We start from the raw sequence: 26,683 nt of genomic DNA, 5'->3' as shown, positions 1-26,683 counted from the left end.
GGAACAGCAGTTATAATGGGTGACTTCAATCTACATGTAGATTGGGTGAACCAAATTGGTAAAGGTGCTGAGGAAGAGGATTTCTTGGAATGTATGCGGGATGGTTTTTTGAACCAACATGTCGAGGAACCAACTAGAGAGCAGGCTATTCTAGACTGGGTTTTGAGCAATGAGGAAGGGTTAATTAGCAATCTTGTCGTGAGAGGCCCCTTGGGTAAGAGTGACCATAATATGGTGGAATTCTTCATTAAGATGGAGAGTGACATAGTTAATTCAGAAACAAAGGTTCTGAACTTAAAGAGGGGTAACTTTGAAGGTATGAGACGTGAATTAGCTAAGATAGACTGGCAAATGACACTTAAAGGATTGACGGTGGATATGCAATGGCAAGCATTTAAGGATTGCATGGATGAACTACAACAATTGTTCATCCCAGTTTGGCAAAAGAATAAATCAAGGAAGGTAGTGCACCCGTGGCTGACAAGAGAAATTAGGGATAGTATCAATTCCAAAGAAGAAACATACAACAAATTAGCCAGAGAAAGTGGCTCACCTGAGGACTGGGAGAAATTCAGAGTTCAGCAGAGGAGGACAAAGGGCTTAATTAGGAAGGGGAAAAAAGATTATGAGAGAAAACTGGCAGGGAACATAAAAACTGACTGTAAAAGCTTTTATAGATATGTGAAAAGAAAAAGATTGGTTAAGACAAATGTAGGTCCCCTGCAGACAGAAACAGGTGAATTGATTATGGGGAGCAAGGACATGGCAGACCAATTGAATAATTACTTTGGTTCTGTCTTCACTAAGGAGGACATAAATAATCTTCCAGAAATAGTAGGGGACAGAGGGTCCAGTGAGATGGAGGAACTGAGCGAAATACATGTTAGTAGGGAAGTGGTGTTGGGTAAATTGAAGGGATTAAAGGCAGATAAATCCCCAGGGCCAGATGGTCTGCATCCAAGAGTGCTTAAGGAAGTAGCCCAAGAAATAGTGGATGCATTAGTGATAATTTTTCAAAACTCGTTAGATTCTGCACTTGTTCCTGAGGATTGGAGGGTGGCTAATGTAACCCCACTTTTTAAAAAAGGAGGGAGAGAGAAACCGGGGAATTATAGACCGGTTAGCCTAACGTCGGTGGTGGGGAAACTGCTGGAGTCAGTTATCAAAGATGTGATAACAGCACATTTAGAAAGCGGTGAAATCATCGGACAAAGTCAGCATGGATTTGTGAAAGGAAAATCATGTCTGACGAATCTCATAGAATTTTTTGAGGATGTAACTAGTAGAGTGGATAGGGGAGAACCAGTGGATGTGGTATATTTGGATTTTCAAAAGGCTTTTGACAAGGTCCCACACAGGAGATTAGTGTGCAAACTTAAAGCACACGGTATTGGGGGTAAGGTATTGATGTGGATAGAGAATTGGTTAGCAGACAGGAAGCAAAGAGTGGGAATAAACGGGACCTTTTCAGAATGGCAGGCAGTGACTAGTGGGGTACCGCAAGGCTCAGTGCTGGGACCCCAGTTGTTTACAATATATATTAATGACTTGGATGAGGGAATTAAATGCAGCATCTCCAAGTTTGTGGATGACACGAAGCTGGGCGGCAGTGTTAGCTGTGAGGAGGATGCTAAGAGGATGTAGGGTGACTTGGATAGGTTAGGTGAATGGGTAAATTCATGGCAGATGCAATTTAATGTGATATAAATGTGAAGTTATCCACTTTGGTGGCAAAAATAGGAAAACAGATTATTATCTGAATGGTGGCCGATTAGGAAAAGGGGAGGTGCAACGAGACCTGGGTGTCATTATACACCAGTCATTGAAAGTGGGCATGCAGGTACAGCAGGCGGTGAAAAAGGCGAATGGTATGCTGGCATTTATAGCGAGAGGATTTGAGTACAGGAGCAGGGAGGTACTACTGCAGTTGTACAAGGCCTTGGTGAGACCACACCTGGAGTATTGTGTGCAGTTTTGGTTCCCTAATCTGAGGAAAGACATCCTTACCATAGAGGGAGTACAAAGAAGGTTCACCAGATTGATTCCTGGGATGGCAGGACTTTCATATGAAGAAAGACTGGATGAACTGGGCTTGTACTCATTGGAATTTAGAAGATTGAGGGGGGATCTGATTGAAACGTATAAAATCCTAAAGGGATTGGACAGGCTAGATGCAGGAAGATTGTTCCCGATGTTGGGGAAGTCCAGAACGAGGGGTCACAGTTTGAGGATAAAGGGGAAGCCTTTTAGGACCGAGATTAGGAAAACTTTCTTCACACAGAGAGTGGTGAATCTGTGGAATTCTCTGCCACAGGAAACAGTTGAGGCCAGTTCATTGGCTATATTTAAGAGGGAGTTAGATATGGCCCTTGTGGCTACGGGGATCAGGGGGTATGGAGGGAAGGCTGGTGCAGGGTTCTGAGTTGGATGATCAGCTCTGATCATAATAAATGGTGGTGCAGGCTCGAAGGGCCGAATGGCCTACTCCTGCACCTATTTTCTATGTTTCTATGTTTCTATGCTGTTTGTGGGAAGACAACTGGTGTTAGGAATACTGTTTTATTTGAGGATTTAGATTTAATCTGGCACCATAATCTTTCCAGATCAGCCCATCCTCTCTCAGGTTTCAATGTAGACAACCTGCATCTTGTGAATTCAAACAAAGATTATACTCAACTGAGCACAAGAAAGACTTACACTGAAAACCGCATTGCAAAGATATGAGATTATAGAAAGAACTGAATAATCAATGTATTTGCTCATAATTTAATGATAAATCTTTTAACAAACAACAGAGCAAAACATTTTTGATTATAGCATAGGATAACACCGGATGAAAATGAGACGTAACAAAGCTTCAAGCTTTACTGAATTAAGCAGTGTCTCAATTAATCATGAAATGAAGACATCTGCTCTTCGGATTCCATTGTCCACAACACTGGCGCAGGTCCCCTGATAATTAACAGTGACACACAACCATGTTGGATCCCTATAAATATAGACATTTACGGCCGTCATCCCTATTGATACTGATTCAGGTGCAGAGACAGGAGTTCACTGTTCTGAGACATATGAACATGTTAAACACAAACAGCAGGAATTGGGCAGGGCCAAACGTAGCCCAAGATTAGCTACATATTGAGGGTGACTAGTCCAACAATAGGAACTTAGCATCACCAGGAGGCCATTCATCTCCATCTGTTATTCAATTAGATCATGGACAATCGGACTGTATCAAACTGCCTTGTTTCCATATTGCTCTTGTATCGTTATCTAACAAGAATGCATCAACCTCTGGATTTCTTAATGAACCAGCAGTATCTCTAAAGAGAGAAAATTTCATACTTCTCTTACCTTGGTCCTAAAAAAAAATGCTTCCAAACATAACCCTTGAGTAGTTTGGCTCTTTGCAGCTTATCCTTGCTCTGGGGCCCAACACCTCAGCAAATGCTCTCATTTCTCAACTTATACTACACAGAAAATGGATCTGACAAAATTTGGTCGAGTGGTGTCATAACAAGAACCCCTCACACAACGTCAGCAAGACTAAGGAGCTGGTTATAGACTTTAGGAGAGGGAAACCAAAGGTCCATGAGCCAGCTCTCATCAGAGGATCAGAGGTGGAGAGCGTCGGCAACTTTAAATTTCTGCGTTATTATTTCAGAGGACCTGTCCTGGGCACAGCACAGAAGTGCGATTGCAAAGAAAGCACAGCAGTGCCTCGACTCCCTTAGGAGTCTGTGGAGATTCGTCATGACATCTAAAACTTTACAAACTTCTATAGATGTGTAGTGGAGAGTATATTGACTAGCTGCATCACAGCCTGGTATAGAAACACCAAAGCCTTTGAGCGGAAAATCCTACAGAATGTAGTGGATCCAGCCCAGTTCATCACGGGTAAAACCCTCCCAAACAATGAGCACATCTACATGAAACACTGTCGTAGGAAAGCAGCATCCATCATCAGAGATCCCCACCACCCAGGCCATGCTCTCTTCTTCCTGCTGCCATCAGGTAGAAGGTACAAGAGCCTCAGGTCTTGCACCACCAGGTTCAAGAACAGTTCCTACCCCTCAGCTATCAGGTTCTCGAATAAAAGGGGATAACTACACTCACTTGCCCCATCATTGAAATGTTCCCACAACCAATAACCTCACTTTCAATGACTCATCATCTCATTATGTCATGTTCTCGCTATTTATTGCTATTTATTTATGCTTGCTTTTGCACAGTTTGTTACCTTTTGCGTTCTGGTTGATCTTTCATTGACCCTGTTATAGTTATTATTCTATAGATTTGCTGTGATTGTCCACAAAAAATGAATCTCAGGGTTGTATATGGGATCATATATGTACTTTGATAATAAAACTTAGTTTGAACTTTGAACTTAGAATTGTGGAGCATGGAAACGGGTCCTTTAGCCTGCTGAGCCATTATCAATCGTCAAGCACCCAATATTTATTCTGCTTTATCCTTCCTACATTCAAATCAACTCCCCACAGATTCCACTACTCACATACACACAAGGAGCACTTTACACTGGCCAACTAAGGCAGGAACTGGATACTGATTGTGGATGATCAGCCATGATCACAGTGAATGGCGGTGCTGGCTCAAAGGGCCAAATGGCCTACTCCTGCACCTATTGTCTATTGTATATTGTCTAACCATCACTCCCGTCTTTGAGATGTGAGAGAAGATTGAAATATCTGAAGAAACCCGGGCAATCATAGGGAGAATGTGCAAATCTCACGCACTTAGCATGAGGGATCAGGATTGAACCCTGCTCACTAGAGCTGTGAGGAAGCTACTCTACCAGCTGGCATCACTGTGCTGCCCAAAAGGCCAATTAAACTTAAACAAGCATGGACAGAGGTTATGTGATAGTGAATGCAGAACTCTTGATCCTAGGCAGTCAGTAAATGGAATGGCAAACTTGGAGTGAAAAAGATTTAGAGTGCAGCATCATGCAGATCCCTAAGGAAAGTTCCTGGTGTATCCTGTCACTAATTTACAAGGAAACTGAAAACAGAGCATTACTTGCATTATTTGACCTATTTGTGCCCATGGATCTGAGACCCAATGTTTCCCAGATATGGAGAGCCCATTCTTCTGTACCCCTCAACTACAAATCCCATTTCTCAACTCTGGCTTTCAGCTAGATGACACCATTGGATGCACAAAAGGCTACAGGTGCTGGAGGAACTCAATGGGTCAGCAACATTTGTGGGGGAAATGGATAGTCAACATATCAGGTCGAGATCCTTCATCCAGACCGAAAGAGCAGAGGGGAGGAAGCCAAAATAAAAAGTCAAGGGGAAGCTTGGAGCAGGAACTGGCAGAGCAACATCATTAGATGTTGCCCTCCATCCTTATGGTAGGACTACTGCGAGTATTCTTCAAGCAAATACCCTGCTCAAGAGGTAAGATTAATATCAGAATGTGACAGCATCTAAGCAGCTATCACTTTCAATTTCCTCCCACCTTCTGTCACGTCTGCACCAGGCAAGTGAAGTTAGAATATGGATAATGTGCGTCATATTCGCCTATCAATCACCTATAAGACTATAAGACATAGGAGCAGAATTAGGCCATTTGGCCCATTAAGTCTGCTCCACCATTCAATCATGGCTGACTTACTAACCCCTCAACCTCATTCTCCTGCCTTCTCCCCGTAACCTTTGACGCCTTTACTAATCAAAAACCTAGCAACCTCCGCTTTAAATATATGAATAAAGAAATTCATCTCTGTTCTGAAGGGACATTCTTTTATTCTAAATCTGTGCCCTATGGTCCTAGACTCCTCCACTATAGGAAATATCCTCTCCACTCTATCTAGGCCTTTCAATATCTTATAGGTTTCTATGAGATCCCCCTCATTCTTCTGAACTCCAGTGAGCATGGACCCAGAGCTCTCAAACACTCCTCATATGTTAACCCTTCCATTCCCTAGATAATTCCTGTGGACTTCCTCTGGACCCTCTCCAATGCCAGCACATTCTTTCCTAGGTCAGGGGCCTCTACACTGTCGCATACCAGGGACATTTAGGGTATGGGTTAGATACAGAATAAAGTTCCCTCTACATTGAGAAAATGAAATTAAATAAATTTGATATGAAGTGAAGTCCCTCCATGCCATCCCATGCAGCAGGGAGACAGGCACAAGAATCAAGGAAGTGAAGTTGTAAAGAGCAGGAGCAATGGAACCAAGCCATGTTTGCTTTGGTAGTGTTAGTTGCCAGCGCAGCAAGGCCATGGTTAATATACAGCTGGGTGACAAACAGTATAAACTCTCAGTGACAGGTGGCTGCAGGGAACATCTCATCCGCACAGCTGAAAGAATGCTAAAGGACAGATTGTGCTAAATTAACCCGGACATTCACAGGCCTATCTTTTGTGAGGAGGAGGAGACGTGTGGACATGTTCGTGATTTTGAGCATTGAATATAAAACACATTGGAAACAATTCAAATGGTAAATTACGGGAGGTTGGAACTTATGTGATTTATTCAATACAAATAACTCAGCAAAGATTCAAGTTCTATTCAACTCGTCTTGACGGTAAATCCCAGTACAATAAAAATTTCAGCCTTTCACAACTATTCAGGCATCAGTTTAAAGCCTTCCGCCACTGCCCCTGCGACAAATAAATATCCGCACTGATAAAAGCCACTGATGAGCTGAGAACTAATAGCGCTACAAACTCAAGCAGACAAACATCCCATTCTAAGCTGTGCGCTCAGACTCATCCTCATCCTCCCTCGTTACTTGGGAGGGAGAGGCACATGAAAACTAACCTTCTACAGACATTCTAGGACAGTTTAAACTAATATAGAGCAATTCTCCTTCAGCACTGCTCCATCAAATATTCTCAGGTCAGGTGCAACACCATCTCAGTTGCCCAGCACTCTCCCAAGATTATGCTTGTGCCCAAATGTCCCTACAGAGAGAGCACAAGGGACTCACTTGTTCGCCTGAGACCTTCAGTTACCTGTGAGTGCCACAGGGGCAGGTGTGCCAAGGATAACACTTTATCAAAGTGCTTCGTTTATCTTTAATAAAGCTGTTTCAAAGCCAAGCACAAAAACAGACACAGAAACAAACTGGCTAGATACCAAGCAACTTCCACGCTGTCCCAACAAACTTTCCCAGGACATATCAGAATCAAGCTCCCATACACACTTGCACTAAACCTACCTGTCCAGGCAGAGCACAGTTAATATAGAGTAAAACTCCCTCTACCCCGTCTCATTCTTGGGACATTGAGAGAGTATGGTTTAAATAAAGAATAAAACTCACTTTGCATTGACCAAATGAAATTAAATGAATTTGATATAGAGTAAAGTCACTCAATGCCATTCCATGAAATCACCCGAATCCACTGCATTGGTGAGATACAGAACGAAAACCCTGGCTTGTTGTAAGGACACTTGTTGCACTGGCTTGTATTTAGCTGCATTACGTATGTCAAGATATAACCAGAGAAATGATCTGGTCCATAACTTCTTTTTCTGTGATTATATATTAATATATGTTACAGAGTTCATGCCAACATGTGCTATAGTCAGGTAATGCCTTGAAAAAGCCCTGTTGGTTCTTTCTGCTTTCCTCATCTTGCTGTTAACGTCCTTGTGGTTTGTGCTTGCCTTCTGAGTAATTCCTGAATAAGCAACTCTGGTGAAAAAGCTCATTGTGTCTCACCATGTATCTTCAGTGGACCTTGCAGGATCTGACGTCAACCTTGCTTTATATTATCCATCATTCGCTGTTTACTCGAGTTTACATAATCCAGCATTACCCAGATATAAACTCGCTAGTTAATCAATAGGAAATTCTTGATTATCCTCCAGTATTGACAACACAATTGCTAATCCCTAAGTCTACGGTTCAACGAAAGCAATTTCAAAGCAGTAGTTTAATCTTGGAATTCATGCAATAGGTATCATCCTCCTCTGAATTTCTCAATTAAGTTTCAAACTAGTCCTCATTCCTTACATATGACTCATTGCCACTCAATAAGATTTTCTTCACTACTGCCTGCTAAGTGTATGAACATTCTAAGAATCAGAGTAACACAAGCTATAAGTATCCAAATATCAAATTCAAGCTTTTAAAAAATGTTTCTTTGAAAGCTGTTCTCAACTCTGATTTAAACTGAGATATCTGCAATGTGTTATCTATCAATTACCTTTCTTTCACATAGATCCTTGTATAGGCTACATTTGCAATTCTGCTCAGGCCTTCATACTACATGAAGCATATGGGAAGTGCAGCATGGAAGCGCAATTGCAAAGAAAGCACAGCAGCGCCTCTAATTCCTTAGGACTTTACAAAGATTCGGCATGACACCTAAAACTTTAACAAACTTCTATAGATGTGCAGTAGAGAGTATTAACTGGCTGCATCACAGACTGGAATGGAAGCACCAATGCCTTTAAATGGAAAATCATACGAAAAGTAGTGGATTCAGTCCAGCACATCACAGGTAAAGCCTTCCCAACCACTGAGCATATCTACATGAAACACTGTTGGAGGAAAGCAGCATCCTATATACTTCCATCCCCCGTAAGGAAGGTCTCAAAGCTCTCCACTTCTTTTTGGATTCCAGACCTAACCAGTTCCCCTTTACCACCACTCTGCTCCATCTAGCGGAATTAGTCCTTACTCTTAATAATTTCTCCTTTAGCTCCTCCCACTTCCTCCAAACTAAAGGTGTAGCCATGGGCACCCGTACGGGTCCTAGCTATGCCTGCCTTTTTGTTGGCTTTGTGGAACAATCCATGTTCCAAACCTATTCTGCTATCTGTCCCCTACTTTTCCTTCGCTACATCGACGACTGCATTGGCGCTGCTTCCTGCATGCATGCTGAGCTCGTTGACTTCATTAACTTTGCCTCCAACTTTCACCCTGCCCTCAAGTCTACCTGGTCCATTTCCAACACCTCCCTCCCCTTTCTAGATCTTTCTGTCTCTATCTCTGCTTATCTACTGATGTCTACTATAAGCCTACTGACTCTCACGGCTATCTGAACTATTCCTCTTCTCACCCTGTCTCTTGCAAAAATGCCATCCCCTTCTCGCAATTCCTCCGTCTCTGCTGCATCTGCTCTCAGGATGAGGCTTTTCATTCCAGGACGAGGGAGATGTCTTCCTTTTTTAAAGAAAGGGGCTTCCCTTCCTCCACCATCTACTCTGCTCTCAAATGCATCTCCCCAATTTCACGCACATCTGCTCTCACTCCATCCTCCTGCCACCCCACTAGGAATAGGGTTCCCCTTGTCCTCACCTACCACCCCACCAGCCTCCGGGTCCAACATATTATTCTCCGTAACTTCCACCACCTCCAACGGGATCCCACCACTAAGCACATCTTTCCCTCTCCCCGCCTCTCTCTGCTTTCCGCAGGGATCGCTCCCTCCGCGACTCCCTTGTCCATTTGTCCCCCCCATCACTCCCCACCGATCTCCCTCCTGGCACTTATCCTTGTAAGCGGAACAAGTGCTACACATGCCCTTACACTTCCTCCCTTACCACCATTCAGAACCCCAGACAGTCCTTCCAGGTGAGGCGACACTTCACCTGTGAGTCGGCTGGGGTGATATACTGCATCCGGTGCTCCCGATGTGGCCTTTTATATATTGGCGAGACCCGACGCAGACTGGGAGATCGTTTCGCTGAACACCTACGCTCTGTCCACTAGAGAAAGCAGGATCTCCCAGTGGTCACACATTTTAATTCCATGTCCCATTCCCATTCTGATATGTCTCTCCACGGCCTCCTCTACTGTAAAGATGAAGCCACACTCAGGTTGGAGGAACAACACCTTAGATTCCATCTGGGTAGCCTCCAACCTGATGGCATGAACATTGACTTCTCAAACTTCCGCTAATGCCCCACCTCCCCCTCGTAGCCCATCTGTTATATATTTATATACACACATTCTTTTTCTCTCACTCCTTTTTCTCCCTCTGTCCCTCTCACTATACCCCTTGCCCATCCTCTGGGATTCCCCCCCCCCTTGTCTGTCTTCCCGGACCTCCTGTCCCATGATCCTCTCATATCCCCTTTGCCAATCACCTGTCCAGCTCTTGGCTCCATCCCTCCCCTTCCTGTCTTCTCCTATCATTTTGGATCTCTCCCTCCCCCTCCCACTTTCAAATCCAGTTGGAGGTAGCAGGAGTTGATGCCTCCAACCTGATGGCGCGAACATCGATTTCTCAAACTTCTAGTAATGCCTCCACCAACCCCCCTTCACCATTTCCCATCCCCTTGTCCCTCTCTCATGTTACCTCCTTGCCCTCCCATTGCCTCCCGCTGGTGCTCCTCCCCCACCTTTCTCCTTTCTCCCATGGCCTTCTGTCTCTTTCACCAATCAACTTCCTAACACTTTGTTTCATCCCTCCCCCTCCAAGTTTCACCTGGCATTTCTCTCTCCCCTCCCCCCACCTTTCAAATCTACTCCTTGGCATTTTTTCTCTAGTCCTGCCGAAGGGTTTCAGCCCAAAACATCAACTGTACTGTTTTCCATAGATGCTGCCTGGCCTGCTGAGTTCCTCCAGCATTTAGTGTGTGTTGCTCGGATTTCCAGCATCTGCAGACTTTCTCTTGTTTGTGAAGGGTGGGTTAGTAAGCTTGCAAGTTGACAGGGTGGTTATAAAGGTGTATGGTATATTGGTCTTCATCAGTCAGGAAACTGAGTTCAAGAGCCACAAGGTAATATTGCAACTCTCTAAAAGTCTGGTTAGACCACACTTGGAATAGTGTGTTCAGTTCTGGTCACCTCATTATAGGAAGGGTGTGGAAGCTTTAGAGACGTTGCAGTGGAGATTTACCAGAATGCTGCCTGGATTGGGGAGTATGTTCTATGAAGAAAGTTTGAGCAAGCTATGGCTTTTCTCCTTGGAGTAAAGGAAGATGAGATGTGACTTGTTTTTGTTTGAGTGCTTTTTTTGTCTTGTTCATCTCCCCTCTCACTGTATGACACGTCTCTGCCTCTTCATTAGGGAGAGAGAGAGTCTAAGGAATGTCAAACTGTTGGGTGAACGATTAGTTTTTGTTGTACTGCAGATCATGACCTTTCTTGGGGGCTTTGCTATTGCTTGCTTGGTGGGTGGAGGATGCTGATGCTTTTTCGCTGAAGTAAGTCGGGGAGGGGGAAGTTGATACTTCGTTGCTGTTTGTGCGTGGGAGGGTGAGTAGAGGGGGTTTCGGGGTTCTAACATTTTTGCTGTCACTCAATCTTTGGGGTACTCTTCTGTTTTCACGGATGACTGTGAAGAACAAGAATTTCAGATTGCATATTATATACATTCTCTGATATTAAATAGAACTATTGAATGATTGAATTTGATAGATGATAAGAAGTATAGACAGAGTGGAAATCCACAGCCTTTTTTCCAGAGCAGCAATGCTTAATACATAATTTTAAGGTGATTGGAGGAAACTATAGGGGGTTGTCAGAGGTAGGTTTTTAATACACCGAGTAGTGGGTGCATGGAATGCACTGTCAGGCGTGGTGGTTTAAGAGGCTTTTAGATAGGTACATGGATGAAAGAAAAATGGAGGGCTGTGTGGGAAGAAAGGTTTAGATTGATCTTAGAGCAGGTTAAAAGGTCAGCACAACATTGTGGGCAGAATGGCCTACACTGTGTTGTAGTCTATTTTATATGCTCTATGTTCTATGTAACCTCCTTTCCATCGTTTTCGCCTGTTGCTGCTCTCTGAATTCTACAGTATTAGGAACAACCCTGCAGGAACTATAAAAATTGGAATAAAAATGAGCATAGGTCATTAACATTCTGCTCTCCAGATTTATGAATGACACAATGATCATTTCATTCTCCATGTGCTCATTTACAAAGTCTCCGTGTGTAGAATCACACTATCTAAATCAGCAACAGACAGGGACAACCCTCATCAAATGTCCATTAACCAGTTTCTGCCCCATTGGGTTCCTCTGCTGCCGATCTCCAGCAAATCTTCAGCATTTATATTCCTGTAACCTAGGTGAGGTTCTAGTTAGTGCCGTCATGCTATGAATCATTAGTTTCCATCTCAATCTACAGCAAGCGAGGTCCCTGAATATAAAAGATAAAGATTAGCTTTATTTGTCACATGTACATCAAAGCAAATAGTGAAATGTGTCATTTGTGTCAAAGTAAATCAGCGGGGATCGTGCTGGGCAGTCCCCTGTTGTCGTCATGCTTCCAGCACTAACAAAGCTCATTACCCCTATCATTTGACTTTGGAATGCAGGAGTAAACTGGAGCACCCAGAGGAAACCCACACAATTCCACGAATATTGGACAAACTCCTTGCAAACAGCAGCTGGGATTGAACCCCAGTCTTCCAGATGGCGCCATAAAGCATCAAGCTAACCGTTACGCTACTGTGCTAGGCAGAGCTAAAGATGTCACCAGACAGTGACTTCACACAGCTCATCAGTGAAACAGTTAAATTCTTCCTATTCTAATGTCTCTATTTTCCTTTTCAGGGTTGCTGGGTCCTGTTGGGATCTTTGACCTTCGGCAGACTCAAAAACTGCGGTTCGGCACAACGGCTTGTTCCCGTTTTTGGAGCTCGCAGATCAGCCGCGTTTCAGTACGTCCAGCTGTGGCCTGAAGTCGGGCGATTTCGGGGCCGTGCATGGTCCCGTGGACACAAATTGTCACCCGTGCCATGAGCTGAAACGCAGCAGGAGCCAGAGCATCGAAGACTGTGAGAGTGGCTGTCGGGGTCTCTGCACTTGGGATCAATTGATCTCTCTCACAGTGGCGAGGAAGAGTTTGCTGCCGATTCTCGAGTCAGGGAACTCAAAATAAAAGGCAATGCTTCAGACTGACTAACATCAAAATAGCGACTGTTGTCTCCACTCTCGCTGTGGAAGGAGAGATTTCTGTCTCTCCCTTGATAGTGTGAGGGAGAGTGCCTGGGGAATGTCGAAAGTGTTGGAGTGAACAGTTAGCTTTTGACGGACTGTAGACCATGGTCTCTCTATGGGGACTGTTGCTGTTGCTGGCATGGAGGGTGGTGGGAATGCTGATGCTTTATGCTAGAATAAGTGGGGGAGGGGGAGTGGGGGGAGAGTTGATGCTGCTTGTGCGTGGGTGGGGGGCTTTGGGGCTCTTACATTTTTCTGGCATTTATTCTTTAGGGGTTTTCTTCTGTTTTGAGGATGGCTGCAAAGATTAAGAATTTCAGGTTGTAATACATTCTTTGATATTAAAAGGAACTATTGAACTATATCTGAAATACATATGAAAATAAAGAAATGGGAGTTTGCTGGAATCTGAAATAAAAACAGAAGATGCAGGAAAAACTCGGCATGTCAGACAGTATCTGTGGAGAGCCAGCAACAAATAAGATGCAAGAGGAATTCAGGAGAGGCCGGAAATATCAATTGATCATTTTCCTCCATAGACACTGCCTGACCTGCTGAGTTCCTGCAACATCTTATGTGTTGCTCCGGATTCCAGGATCTGCAGCCTCTTGTGCTTCTCTGAGAAGCAGTTAGTAATTCAGGTCTGGACCCTTTATCAGGAAGTGTCTTGGACCTGAAATATTAATTGTGTTACTGCATTTGGCTTAGTTTCTTTGCTTCTGTACAAATTCAGCAACATGATGTTTAGTATGGCTTCTCTCACACTATGAAGTTAGAAGGCAGCAGTGTTTGTGAGCGTTTAGTACATTCTATACTGTAGTGCTACAGGAATGTTATCTTTAGAGTGCAGGACTAAACTGAGTTTCCTATGGTTTGCATGGACATGAGACCAGGAAAGACGGGGATAAAATCAGGCTCTAATTTTCTTTGGGCAGAAAAAGACATAGAGAACATTTTGTATTCACAGTCGCTCAAGAATGATCAATTCCCTCCACAAAAATTAATTACTAGGGAGTGTAATGAACATTGTTAAGTAGGGTTATACATCCACAGAATGATGCAAGACAACAAAAAATTACTCAAAATCCTCAACAGGTCAGGCAGTAGTTGACCTTCCATTACAACTGATGTGACAACTTTGTCTCATCCTCCACAGATACCATCTGAGCTGTGGAGAGTTTCTTGCACTTTGTGCTTTCACCTCTGGCTTCCCACACCTAAAGTGCATTGCTTCTGTAGTATAACCTACCATTTTATCTACATCTGCTGCTGATTGGATCTATTTTGGGTGAGACTGCCAGAACTCTATACTTTTCCTCCAAGGCTCTCTCGGGATGTTTGATGACCACTAATTAGAATAAGGTCATAGCTCTAGATCAGAGTGCCGTGGGCTTGGGTCTGCTCCAATAATTACAACACTAAGTAGATTGGTATACTCAGTGCAGAGTTCCAGGACAGTTCAAGGTGTTGTCTTTCAGCTGAGGCCCATCTATTCACTCAAGTAGACTTAAAAGATCTCAAGCCTTGTTTCAAAGGACAGATGAGCTTCCCAATATCCTGCACAATATATTTCCCTCAACTACCAGCAATAAAAATCATCTCTGGTCAGTCAGAAAGTCATCCCTAGTCAGGAGCACTAAAAACAGATTTTCATTCACATGTCGAATGTAACGTGGTAGTCGTCCGAATGGTCTGGCCAGAAATAAATTTCTAAGTGATGGACTGCCCATTCATTTCCCTGCTGCTCAATGCATCATGCTGTGCACAATTGAGCTGTGGGTTTGGTATATTAAAACAATGGTCACATTCTAAAAGTTCTTAAAAGTATATAAACTACTTTTGTCCATCCTACAGCCATGCAAAGTGTTACATAAATGCAGGTTCTTTAAACTTTTCCTTTTAAAGTCACAAGCAAAGGCTGTCATGGTAATTCTTCTAAAATCTCCTTGCATTTGCTTAGATTATCAATTTAATTATTTCTTACTGGAGGCTATTTTGTACATGGAGGAGGCCTTTACATGCCCCTCTTTGTCTCACTCTACCAGCAGATTTTGCCATCTCTTTTGTCCTCCTACCTGTGTCTGTTCACCAAACGTAGGCAGCTGAGGCAGCATAGTCAGAATGATGAGGTGGGTTGAAAGGGCTCGCTTCTGCACTTTATGATTCGAAGATGAAATTCCTTACTAAAGATCAGAAAGGGAAAACGTGTTTATTTATTGGTAAGATGAATGATGCAGCTCAGAAAGGAGGTCTTTGGATGATTGTGGTCTGGATAGTAGGTCGTTGTAAATTGTCCTGTGATTAAGCTAGGGTTAAATAGATGGGTTGCTGGGCAGTGTGGCTTGTTGGCCTGGAAGGTCCTGTTCCACATGATATCTCTAAATAAATAAATGTATCTACCGTGTTTAGTTGTAACTCTTGCCACAAGCAGACAGGCCCAAGTCATGATGAATGACTGTCAAGTGGACAGCCAGAGCAGAAATGGTTGATGCAAGGGGCATAATTTTAAGGTGATTAGAGGAACATATAGGGGGATATCAGAGGTAAGTGCTTTACACAGAGAGTGATGGGTGTGTACTTCACTCTGCCAGGAGACAAAGTAGAGGAGGATATATTATGAGCATTTAAAAAACTCTTAGATAGGCACATGGATAATAGAAAAATAGAGTTATGTAGGAGGGAAGGGTTAGATTGATCTTAGAGTAGGTTTAAAGATTGGCACAAAATTTTGGGCTGAAGAACCTATACTGTGTTCTAATGTGCTACACTTAGTGGCCACTTTATTAGGTACACCTGTCCATCTGCTCTTTAATAGAAACATCTAATCAGTCAATCACGTGGCAGCAACTCAATACATAAAAACATGCAACCATAGTCAAGAGGTTTGATTGTTGTTCAAAACAAACATCAGGATGGGGCAAGAAATGTTATCTAAATGACTTTGCACATGGAATGATTGTTGGTGCCAGATGGCATGGTGTGAATATCTCAGAAACTGCTGATCTCCTGGATTTTCACACACAACAATCTCTAGGGTTGCAGAGAATGGTGTGAAAAACAAAAAAACACATCCAGTGAGTGGCAGTTATGTGGGCAAATATGCCTTGTTAATGAGAGAGGTGAGAGGAGAATGGCCAGACTGGTTCAAATTTACAGGAAGGTGACAGTAACTCAAATAATCATGCATTACAGCAGTGGTGTGCAAAAGAGCATCTCTGAAAGCACATCAAGCCTTGAAGTGGATGGGCTACAGCAGCAGAAGACCATGAACATACACCCAGTGGCCACGTTCTTAGATACAGGAGATACCTAATAAAGTGGCCACGGAGTGTATGTTCTGTGTTCTAATCATGCTTTTAAAATTCCTGACAGAAGATTGAAACTTGAAAATTAAATACTGAGTGGAAAGTTGCTAGCTGTATTAAAATCAAACTGAACCAAAGCCTGGTTGTGTCTGCTCCTGCACAATGTCACCCCATCCAGTTGCTAATCATAAGAAATCTCCCAGAAAATGCCCTTGTGGAAATCTCAGAGGAAATTAATTATTCAAACTGGAAAGTATTATCACTTCAGAACATGGGGTCATCAAAAGTAATGACCTAAAACATGCAACAGGCTGTGTAGAGAACAGCAGCTGGCCCATTCTACCACCCGCGTACACAAGGAGAATAATCATGCAAAATGTTGTTTTGTCATTATTATCCAAGTCAAATTATAATATTTTAATTTTGTGCTGGTTCCTGACTATTTACCAAGCAGCTGTGTGTCAGGTTACAATGTAGAATTTCTTGCAGAAGCACATTGAGGACATTTTCTGCTCATTAACCTGAGGCTTTCCAATGAGGTGGAACAATTTAGTACCAGGCAATGGGGATTGTGAGGCCAGGTGGAATATACTAACAACATGGAGAAACTAACAGGCTCTTTCTTTGGTTACTAAAAATGGTCTCCAGGATGTACACAGGAACAATTGAACCACAGTAGCAATGAATCCAATGAACAGTAGGAATCTAAAAAACAATTTTTCTGGGAGGGGATTCGATACCAATTTCAAATGCTTTCTGCAAGTCAAATTCGTAACTGCGCAAACACACAAAAATGTACACTAGAAAATGGGAGCAGAGTAACCTACTCAGCCCCTCAGACCTGCCCCACAGAATGATAATATCTCCTCTTTCCAGACTAAATTACCTCTTTTGCGCCAATTCCAAATTGTCTTCATTTCCCTAATATTTCAACAAAGTCTCCAGAACCCTCTGAGATATGAAATTATATCTTTCACTGCAATCCAATATAAGAAATTCCTATGCACCATATTTTTTTAATGACTGTCAACTTACATCCCCTCATCCATAATTGTGTCTTGGAGTGAAATATCTCTGTTGTTGTCTTGTCAGCCCATTAGGATCTTAGATGCTTCAATAGGATGACTCATTATTTCACTGAACTCCAAAGAATATTGGTCTATATTTTTAACTGTTCATGACAGGACAATTCTTTCATCCTAGGAATTAGCCGAGTGAATCTCTTCTGGATGACTTCCAATGTTAGTCCATCCTTTATGTCAATGAAAGGTAACTAAAGGACAAGAACAAGCTGGCACATAAAAAGCTGGCATGCAAGAACTCATGGTCTTCTGGAAGAATGTTAACATAGATTGAAGACAAAGAGTTTGAATAAATGGGTCTTCCTTGGACTGGAAAGGTTTAATAAATGATGTGTCCAAAGGATTGGACCTTGTTCTTCAGTTGCTTTTCATTCCTGATGAAGGGTCTCAACCCGAAACATCGACTGTTTACTCTTTTCCATGGATGCTGCCTGGCCTGCTGAGTTCCTCCAGCATTTTGCGTGTGTTGCTCTTGTTATATAAGTATTGGTTAGGTTTATTACGGTCACATGTACCAAGTTACAGTGAAAAGCTTGTCTTGCATACTGTTCATAGAGAACAGATCATTACACAGTGTACTGAGCTAGAACAAGGTAAAACAGTAACAATGCAGAATCAAGTGTAAAAGCTGCAGAGAAAGTGATGCACAGGTAAACAATAAAATGCAAGATCATAACAAGATAAACTGTGAGGCTAAGAGTCCACCTTATTGTACAAAGGTCCATTCAAGAGTCTGATAATAGTGCGATAGAAGCTGTCCTTAAGCCTCGAGGTACATGTCTTCAGGCTTTTGTATCTTGGGTCTTGTGATGTGCTGAGCTGTGTGATGAGCTCCAGAAAATTTATAAACACGATTTCCCTTTCATAAAATCACGTTAAATTGGTTTGATCGCATTAAGCTCTTCTGAATGACCAGCCATTTCTTCATTCCTCCTGTTTGAAATTCGCCCATCTGTTATATTTGGGACGTCTTCAGTGTTCTACTATTGAGTCCTGAGTTTGCTGCACGCCTGGGTCTGCTTGTCTGAAGATTCATTTGAAGAGAGATCCAGTTTAAAGAGGTGAGGGGAGGGATGAGGCAAGAGCTGTCAAGCAAGAGGTAGAATGGATGATTGACAGGTGGAGGAGGGAAGAGTGTAAATAGTGACAAGAGGCTGGGAGGTGATAAATAGAGGCAATAACAGGCTGAAAATCATGAAATCTGATAGGAAAGGAAGGTGGAGTATGGAACCAAATAAGAGAGATGGAGGGACTTATGGCAGTGGTCCCTAACCTCCAGGCCGCAAAGCATGTGCTACCGGGCCGCGAGGAAACCATATGATTTGGCAATATGAAACGATATGAGTCAGATGCACTTTTCCTCATTCCCTTTCACGCCCACTGTTGAACTTGAACGCACGCGAAGTCATCAGTGACCCAAGGCGTGCAAAGGAATAGGTCAGTGACCCATTTCTGAATGTCCCCGGTGAATCATCCATGTCAGCGCGGGAAAAAGATCAACTCCTCGAGCTCGCAAATAACGGTGGGCTGAAAAGTATGTTTGACATAACATCTCTGTCGGCGTTCTGGATCACAGCACATCTTTAAGAAAAAAGCCAAAATAAACAAGCTAATTAATTAGGTGCCGCCCGGCACGTAAATGTTGGCCCAGATCAGAGGTGATTGGGTCGCCTCTGATCTGGGCCAACATTTATGTGCTGGGAGGCACCTAATTAATTAGCTTGTTTATTTCGGCTTTTCCCTTAAAGGTGTGCCGTGTGCGTTCTGGCCACCGCTGCACTGCTACATTCTTCGTGGCAATGTATCGGTTCGCGGCCCGGAGGTTGAGGACCACTGTTATAATTGATTTATCACTATATTCATGCAAGGAAAATATGCGCTGTGTGTTTAATATTAAATTCGTTAGGTAAACCGTTTTAGAAACGAAATTGAGTGTATTTGCCACTTATAGGTTACTTATAGTTGACTTATCACCTATATTCTGGTCGTGATTAACAGCCCCCGCCGCCTCCCCCCCCAGTCGGCTGGTCCACAAGAATATTGTCAATATTAAACCGGTCCACGCGCGGTGCAAAGAAGGTTGGGGCCCCTGACTCATGGGAATAGTGGGGGTGTATGGATGATGGACAAATGGAGGAGGTAAAGAATGGGAAACAGACGGTCAGATATTGGGGGGAGAGGTTAGTTGTGTGAGTGAGTGAGAGTGTTTGTGTGTGTGGGTGTGGTGTGGGTGTGCAGGAAGAACTGTGTAGACCAGGAGGAGAAAGAAAAGGGTAGTGGGGGAGCAATTATACCTGAAATTGGGGAATTCTATGTTCATGCCATCATGTTGCAGATCTATAATGAGCAAACAGGTCTACTCTTGACTTCTATTGGAAGGAAGATCAATGGTGGAGAAAACTGAGATGTTTGGATCCAGGACATTGTCTTGAGCAATCCCTGCTGTGATATTATAAACCAAGATGATTAGCATTCAAACTACCCTAAGGTTGCCTCCAAGCTTATGTTTTAATGAAGCTTCCTAGTTTGAAAATACATTCAAATATTCCCTTGAAAGTTTAGATTCTGGATGGCTTAACTGTAGTTTATCCAATTATTGAATTAACAGGTCAGCATGTCTGGAGGTTCAAAGAGTTTTAAAGTGAAACTGCCAAATGCAGCTGAAAGTTGAAAATCAAAAAAAAAAAGATGCTGCAAATCTGAAATATGAAGAGAAAATGTTGAAAATACTCAATAGATCGGAAGGCAGTGGTGTAAAGAGAAAGAGTGTAAAATTATCAGGTCAAAGGCCTTTTATCAGAACAAGGAAAGAGAAACAATAGTTAGCTTTATTTTGCAGGGGGCGAGGGAAGGGATGATCAGACAAAGGGTATCGCTTTGATAGGATGACCCAGGATTGACTCTAAATGAGGATATGTAATTGGTGGGCTAACGGGAAGAGTTAAGGAGGAAAACATGGTGCTTCCTTTGGCACTGACTGATCTGTTGCCTGAGTTCTGCAGTACTGTATTGTACAACTCTTACATTCTACCCTCTAACTGTCCTCCTTTCAGAACTTTCAGCAATAGAGTCCATATTCTCTCTCCCAAATTGCTCCCATTCACCCATCATGCCCTTATTTATGGTTAATCCCCAGTGCAACCCTGGCCTCACCTTTTCAAAGATCCATCCCTCCCCAGCCTCCCTACTACTTATTTTCTCTCCACTCCCATTCTGACAAATGGTCTTCCAACTGAATCATTAGCAATCTTTCTCATTCCACAGATGCTGTCTGACCTGCTGAATATTTCCACAGTCTCCTGTTTTTATTGTCGTTCCTTATTATTTTTAATAGAAAAGATGGCATGATTAGATACTTGGAAAACAAGAATATTTCCATTCTATGAAGTATTGAGAATCCATCAACTGAGTGTCTAATGATTGAATGAACTGATCACAATCTATGGACTAACTTTCAAGGACACTACAAATTTTATTATCAGAGTATATATATGTCACCATATACAACCCTGAGATTCATTTTCCTGTGGACATTCTCAGCAAATCTATAGAATAGTAACTATAACAGGATCAATGAAAGATCAACCAGAGTTCAGAAGACAACAAACTGTGCAAATATAAATATGTAGTAATAATTATCAAGAACATGAGATAACGAAATAAGAAGTCCTTAAAGTGAGGTAATTGGTTGTGCGAACATCTCAAAGGATGGACAAGTGAGTGTAGTTATCCTCTATTGTTCAAGAACCTGATGGTTGTGGGGTAGTAACTGCTCTTGAACCTGCTGGTGCGAGTCCTGAGGCTCTCGTACCTGTTACCGGATGGCAGCAGCGAGAAAAGATTGTGGCCTGGGTCATGTTCTCAATATTATTTATTTATTGATTAGTTTTTGTTTGCCCATTTTGTCTACTTTTGCACATTGGTTGTTAGCCTTTCTGTGTAGTTTTTAACTGATTCCGTTATATTTTATTTGTTCTGCTCTGAAGGCCTGTAAGAAAATAAATCTCAGAGTAGTATATGGAGACATATGTGTACTTCGATAATAAATTTACTTTGAACTTTGAACTTTGGTTGTGATTAACAGTCAGTGACTGACAGAGGGAAGGTACGAGCAGCTATAGTCATTGCTCTCTCTAAGTGAAAATTTTACATTTTGAGAGACTGGCAAGTTTAAGGGCATCAAGAGGATGCAAGACAATATTCAAGACTTCAGTCAGAGAGGTGACCTCAAAAAAGTTTAGTTACACTGAACTTGCCACTCACTGGTGCTGGCTTGTGTGAGGTGTTCGTCAGTGATCATGGACCATGTATGCGTAGCTGTGCTATTAAATCACATTAGAATTGTGGGTATCTAATAGTGCTAACTGTAGCAATTTACTTATAAGCTCTTGTTAATTTTTAAGTCAACAAAATATTCCAGAAATTTTTGTCTTTCCCAGACGTCTAAACTCTGTTCTGACAAAGGAATTTTGATACCATATGTTATCAGACAGATAGTATCAAAACCAGGGTACCTGGCCAAGTACTAAAGACCTGTGCTCATCAGCTAGCTGGAGGGTTCACTGAGATCTTTAATCTTTCGCTCGTCAGTCTCAGGTACCCACCTGCTTCAAGCAGGCTTCAATTATACTGGTGCTAAGGAGATCATGGTGGCCTGCCACAATGACAATTGTCCAGTAACACTTACGTCCACAGTGATGAAGTGGTTTAAGAGGCTGGTGATGAAAAGAATCAACGCCTGCCTGGGGAGCATCTTGGATCCACTCCAATTTGCCTACTGGAGCAACAGGTCCACAGCAGGTGCCATCTCATTGGCTCTTCACTCAACCATGGAACATCTGGACAGCAAAGATGCAAAACATCAGGATGCCCTTTATCAACTACAGCTCTGCGTTCAATACCATCATCCCTCCAAAGCTGATCAATAAGCTCCAAGACTTTGGCCTCAATACATCCTTGTGCAATTGGATCCTCGATTTCCTCACTTGCAGACCCCAGTCAGTTCAGACTAGCAACACATCTCCTCCACGATCTCCATCAGCACAGGTGCACCACAAGGCTGTGTGCTTAGCCCCTGCTCTACACATTTTACACTTATGACTGTGAGGCAAAGCACAGATTCAATGTTTATTCAAGTTTGCTGGCAACCCCAGTGTTGTGGGCCAAATCAAAGGTGGTGATGAATCAGCATATAGGAGGGAAACTGAAAATCTGTCTGATTGGTGCCACAACAACAACTTCTTAATGCCAGCAAGACCAAGGAGCTGATTATTGACTTCAGAAGAGGGAAATTGGAGGTCCATGAGCCAGTTTTCACTGGAGGATCAGAGGTGGAGAGGGTCAGCAACTTTAAATTCGTCAGTGTTATCATTTCAGAGGACCTGTCCTAAGCCCAGCATGTAAGTGCAATTACAAAGAAAGCAAGACAGTGCCTCTACTTCATTAGGAGTTTGTGAAGATTCAGCATGACATCTAAAACCTTGACAAACTTATCTAGATGTGTAGTGGCGAGTATTATGGCAGAGTAACAAGCTGTCTAAAGGTATGGGAATTGATTAGTTGACAGGCTGGCCACACAAGAACAAAAAAAATTCTCAGCAGACCAGTGGCTTCAGCAAAACAAAGCAGACGTGTTTCGTGAACAAGCAACTGTTTGGTTGGGGTCTTGAGGGACGGGGGCAGGGAGGCAAGTAGGTACAAAATATATATGTACTAACGTTCAGAACAAGTTAATTTTATAACCAGCTCCTCAGTGTACCAGAGCAAAATTCATTACCTAAGACATTTATGACACTCAGGACTGCGCGGTTAAGCACAGCTCTAATGCCATGTTCAAGTTTGTTCACTGTCATTTGCCGAATCAAATGTGGTGATGAATCATCATATAGGAAGGAGATTGAAAATCTGGCTGAGTGGTGCCACAACAACCACTTAATCAATGTCAGCAAGATCGAGGAGCTGATTATTGACTTCAGGAGAGGGAAACCAAAGGTCCATGAGATAGTCCTCATCAGAGAATCAGAGGTGGAGAAGGTCAGCAACTTTAAATTCCTCGCTATTATGATTTTGAAGGACCTAACCTAGGCCTAGCACATAAGTGTAATTACGACGAGTTTGTGAAAGTTCAGCATGACATCTAAAACTTTGACAAACTTCTATAGATGTGTAATGCAGAGTATATTGGCTTGCTGCATCGCAGCCTGGTATGGAAACACCAATGCCCTTGAATAGAAAATCCTACAAAAAGTAGTGGATCCAGCCCAGTCCTACACGGGTAATGTGCTCCCCACCACTGAGAACATCTACATGAAATGCTGTTATAGGAAAGCAGCATCCATCATCAGGGATCCCCACTACCCAGGCCATGCTCTCTTCTCGCTGCTACCGTCAGGAAGAAAGTACAGGAGCCTCGCGACCTGCACCACCAGGTTCAGGAACAGGTACTACCCCTCAACCACCAAGCTCTTGAACCAAAGGGGATAACTTCACTTGCCTTATCATGGAAATGTTCCCACAATCTATGGGACTCACTTTCAAGGACCCCTCATCTCATGTCCTTGATATTTATCGTTTATTTTCTTTCTTTTTGTATTTGCACAGTTTGTTGTTTTTTGCACACTGATTGAACGCCAAAGTTGGTGCAGTCCTTCATTGATTCTACTATAGTTCTTATTCTATTGTAGATTTATGAAGTATGACCACAAGAAAATGAATCTCAGGGTGGTATATGGTGGCATACATGTACTTTGATAATAAATTTACTTAGAATTTTTGAAATCTGAACATTTACTCCCACCAGAAGTGCTTTTCCTAAGTGAGCCTATTGTACATTCCTGATAAATTGGAGAAGGACTATTCAATTATAGCAGCATCACAATTGATGTTGTGCCCAATTCACCTCAACAACTTTTAAAAGAAGGGAAGTTATTCAGTTCATCACTAATTTTGGTGTCTTTTCTATATGGCTAAGGTCAGCTCAATATTGAAGCAAGACTCAGAAACTTCTGAAATAAGGCATCCGCTCTTTGGAATCATCAGAATAATCACAAAAATAGGACAGAATCTGTAATTCCTCACATATTGATGGAGTTATTAATCATAATATTTAATTATGTGTTTTAGTTTTCATTAGATTAAGGATTCAAATATATCAAACCAATATATCAATATAGCCAATATATCAAACTTAGGAAATGGTAAAGGATTATGAGGTATATACTTTTTAATGCAATTGACTTACTCTGCAATTACTGAGCACGTTTCAATTTTTCTAAAAATTTCTTTTCAAATAAAAAGTGAACATAAATAGGTTGAAAGGATGAATAGGTTGAAAGGTTTAAATTTTCCACATATTGATTGGGATTCCCATACTGTTAAAGGTCTAGACGGGTTAGAGTTTGTAAAATGTGTTCAGGAAAGTTTTCTAAATCAATATATAGAGGTACCAACAAGAGAGGATGCAATATTGGATCTCCTATTCGGAAACGAGTTAGGACAGGTGACAGAAGTGTGTGGGGGGAAACAGTTTGGTTCCAGTGATCATAACACCATTAGTTTCAACTTGATCATGGATAAAGATAGATCTGGTCCTCGGGTTGAGGTTCTAAACTGGGAAAAGGCCAAATTTGAAGAAATGAGAAAGGATCTAAAAAGTGTGGATTGGGACAGGTTGTTCTCTGGCAAGGATGTGATTGGTAAGTAGGAGGCCTTCAAAGGAGAAATTTTGAGAGTGCAGAGTTTGTATGTTCCTGTCAGGATTAAAGGCAAAGTGAATAAGAATAAGGAACCTTGGTTCCCAAGGGATATTGCAACTCTGATAAAGAAGAAGAGAGATGTATGACATGTATAGGAAACAGGGAGCAAATAAGGTGCTTGAGGAGTATAAAAAGTGCTAAAAAATACTTAAGAAAGAAATCAGGAGGGCTAAAAGAAGACATGAGGTTGCTTTGGCAGTCAAGGTGAAGGATAATCCAAAGAGCTTCTACAGGTATGTAGCCTGGGGAAAAGTACACGCTCAGGACAACAAAGACTTTTTCGGGTTTTAATTCCTTTATCTGTTTTAGATGTTTAAGTGCCAGAAGAGGGTTGCGAAACAAAATGAACAAATTTACAACCAGTTCTTGCCGTTACAATCTCAGTTTAACTTCCGATTCACACCCTTGTGTATGGACAGAATTGCGTATGCAGTATAAAAATACCAGAACTAATATGGTACAAATACGGTAGCGGCAATCCTGAAGGAACACCATACAAACATTAGAATCCCACCCTCCCTGCATCTTATACATAACAGCGAAAAATGTAAGCGAATACATCTCATCTAAGACATACACACATGCTGAACTTCCAAACAGAGGTGAAACATTCATGCTACGCGGTTGCATGCACAATCAGTCCCGATACAATAAAGTGAGACAAAAGGTACACTTTGGCACAACTTTTACAAGGTATTGCCTGGTAGTTAAATTACAGGAGGACTGACCTACTTGGATGGTGAGGAACTTTGCCCAAGTCACGGAATCCAGCGTTGAGTCACTTACTCGAGGAAATCTAAAGCATCCACATGTAAAACATGTCAAATTACCGATATTCTCGATCCGCCAACAAGCATAAATGAATTCACGTGGATATTGTCAATTAATGCTCACCTTTCCTCACCATGCCCAGCACATTCTGGGAAGACCCACTTCCAACACCTTGCCAGGTCTTCAGCAGAAAGCAAAATGGTCTCCCCTCTATCCTGTGCGTGTGTAATGACATCACCGTCTCCCTTAAAGGCACAGACAACTATGCTAGCATTACCCGGATGGATGCCTAAGTACACTTTTAACGATACTGAATAAGATCCAACGGTCACCCAGTTACAGGTATATTAAGGGCAAAAGGATAGTAAGGGATAAAATTGGTCCTCTTGAAGATCAGAGTGGTCGGCTATGTATGGAACCAAAAGAAATAGGGGAGATCTTAAATGCGTTTTTTTGCGTTTGTATTTACTAAGGAAATTGGCATGGAGACAATGGAAATAAGGCAAACAAGTAGTGAGGTCATGGAACACCTACGCAGATTGAAGAGGAGGAGGTGCTTGCTATCTTGAGGCAAATCAGAGTAGATAAATCCCCAGGACCCGACAGGGTATTCCCTTGGACCCTGAAGGAGACTAGTGTTGAAATTGCAGGGGTCCTGGCAGATATATTTAAAATGTCGGTATCTACGGGTGAGGTGCCGGAGGATTGGAGGATAGCTCATGTTGTTCCGTTATTTAAAAAAGGCTCTAAAAGTAATCCGGGAAATTATAGGCTGGTAAATTTGACGTCGGTAGTAGGTAAATTATTGGAAGGAGTACTGAGAGATAGGATCTACAAGTATTTGGATAGACAGGGACTTATTAGGGAGAGTCAACATGGCCTTGTGCATGGTA

This window comes from Mobula hypostoma, chromosome X2 (assembly GCF_963921235.1).
Source record: "Mobula hypostoma chromosome X2, sMobHyp1.1, whole genome shotgun sequence".
Classification (NCBI taxonomy): domain Eukaryota; kingdom Metazoa; phylum Chordata; class Chondrichthyes; order Myliobatiformes; family Myliobatidae; genus Mobula; species Mobula hypostoma.
Note: the sequence above shows the minus strand (reverse complement) of the source record.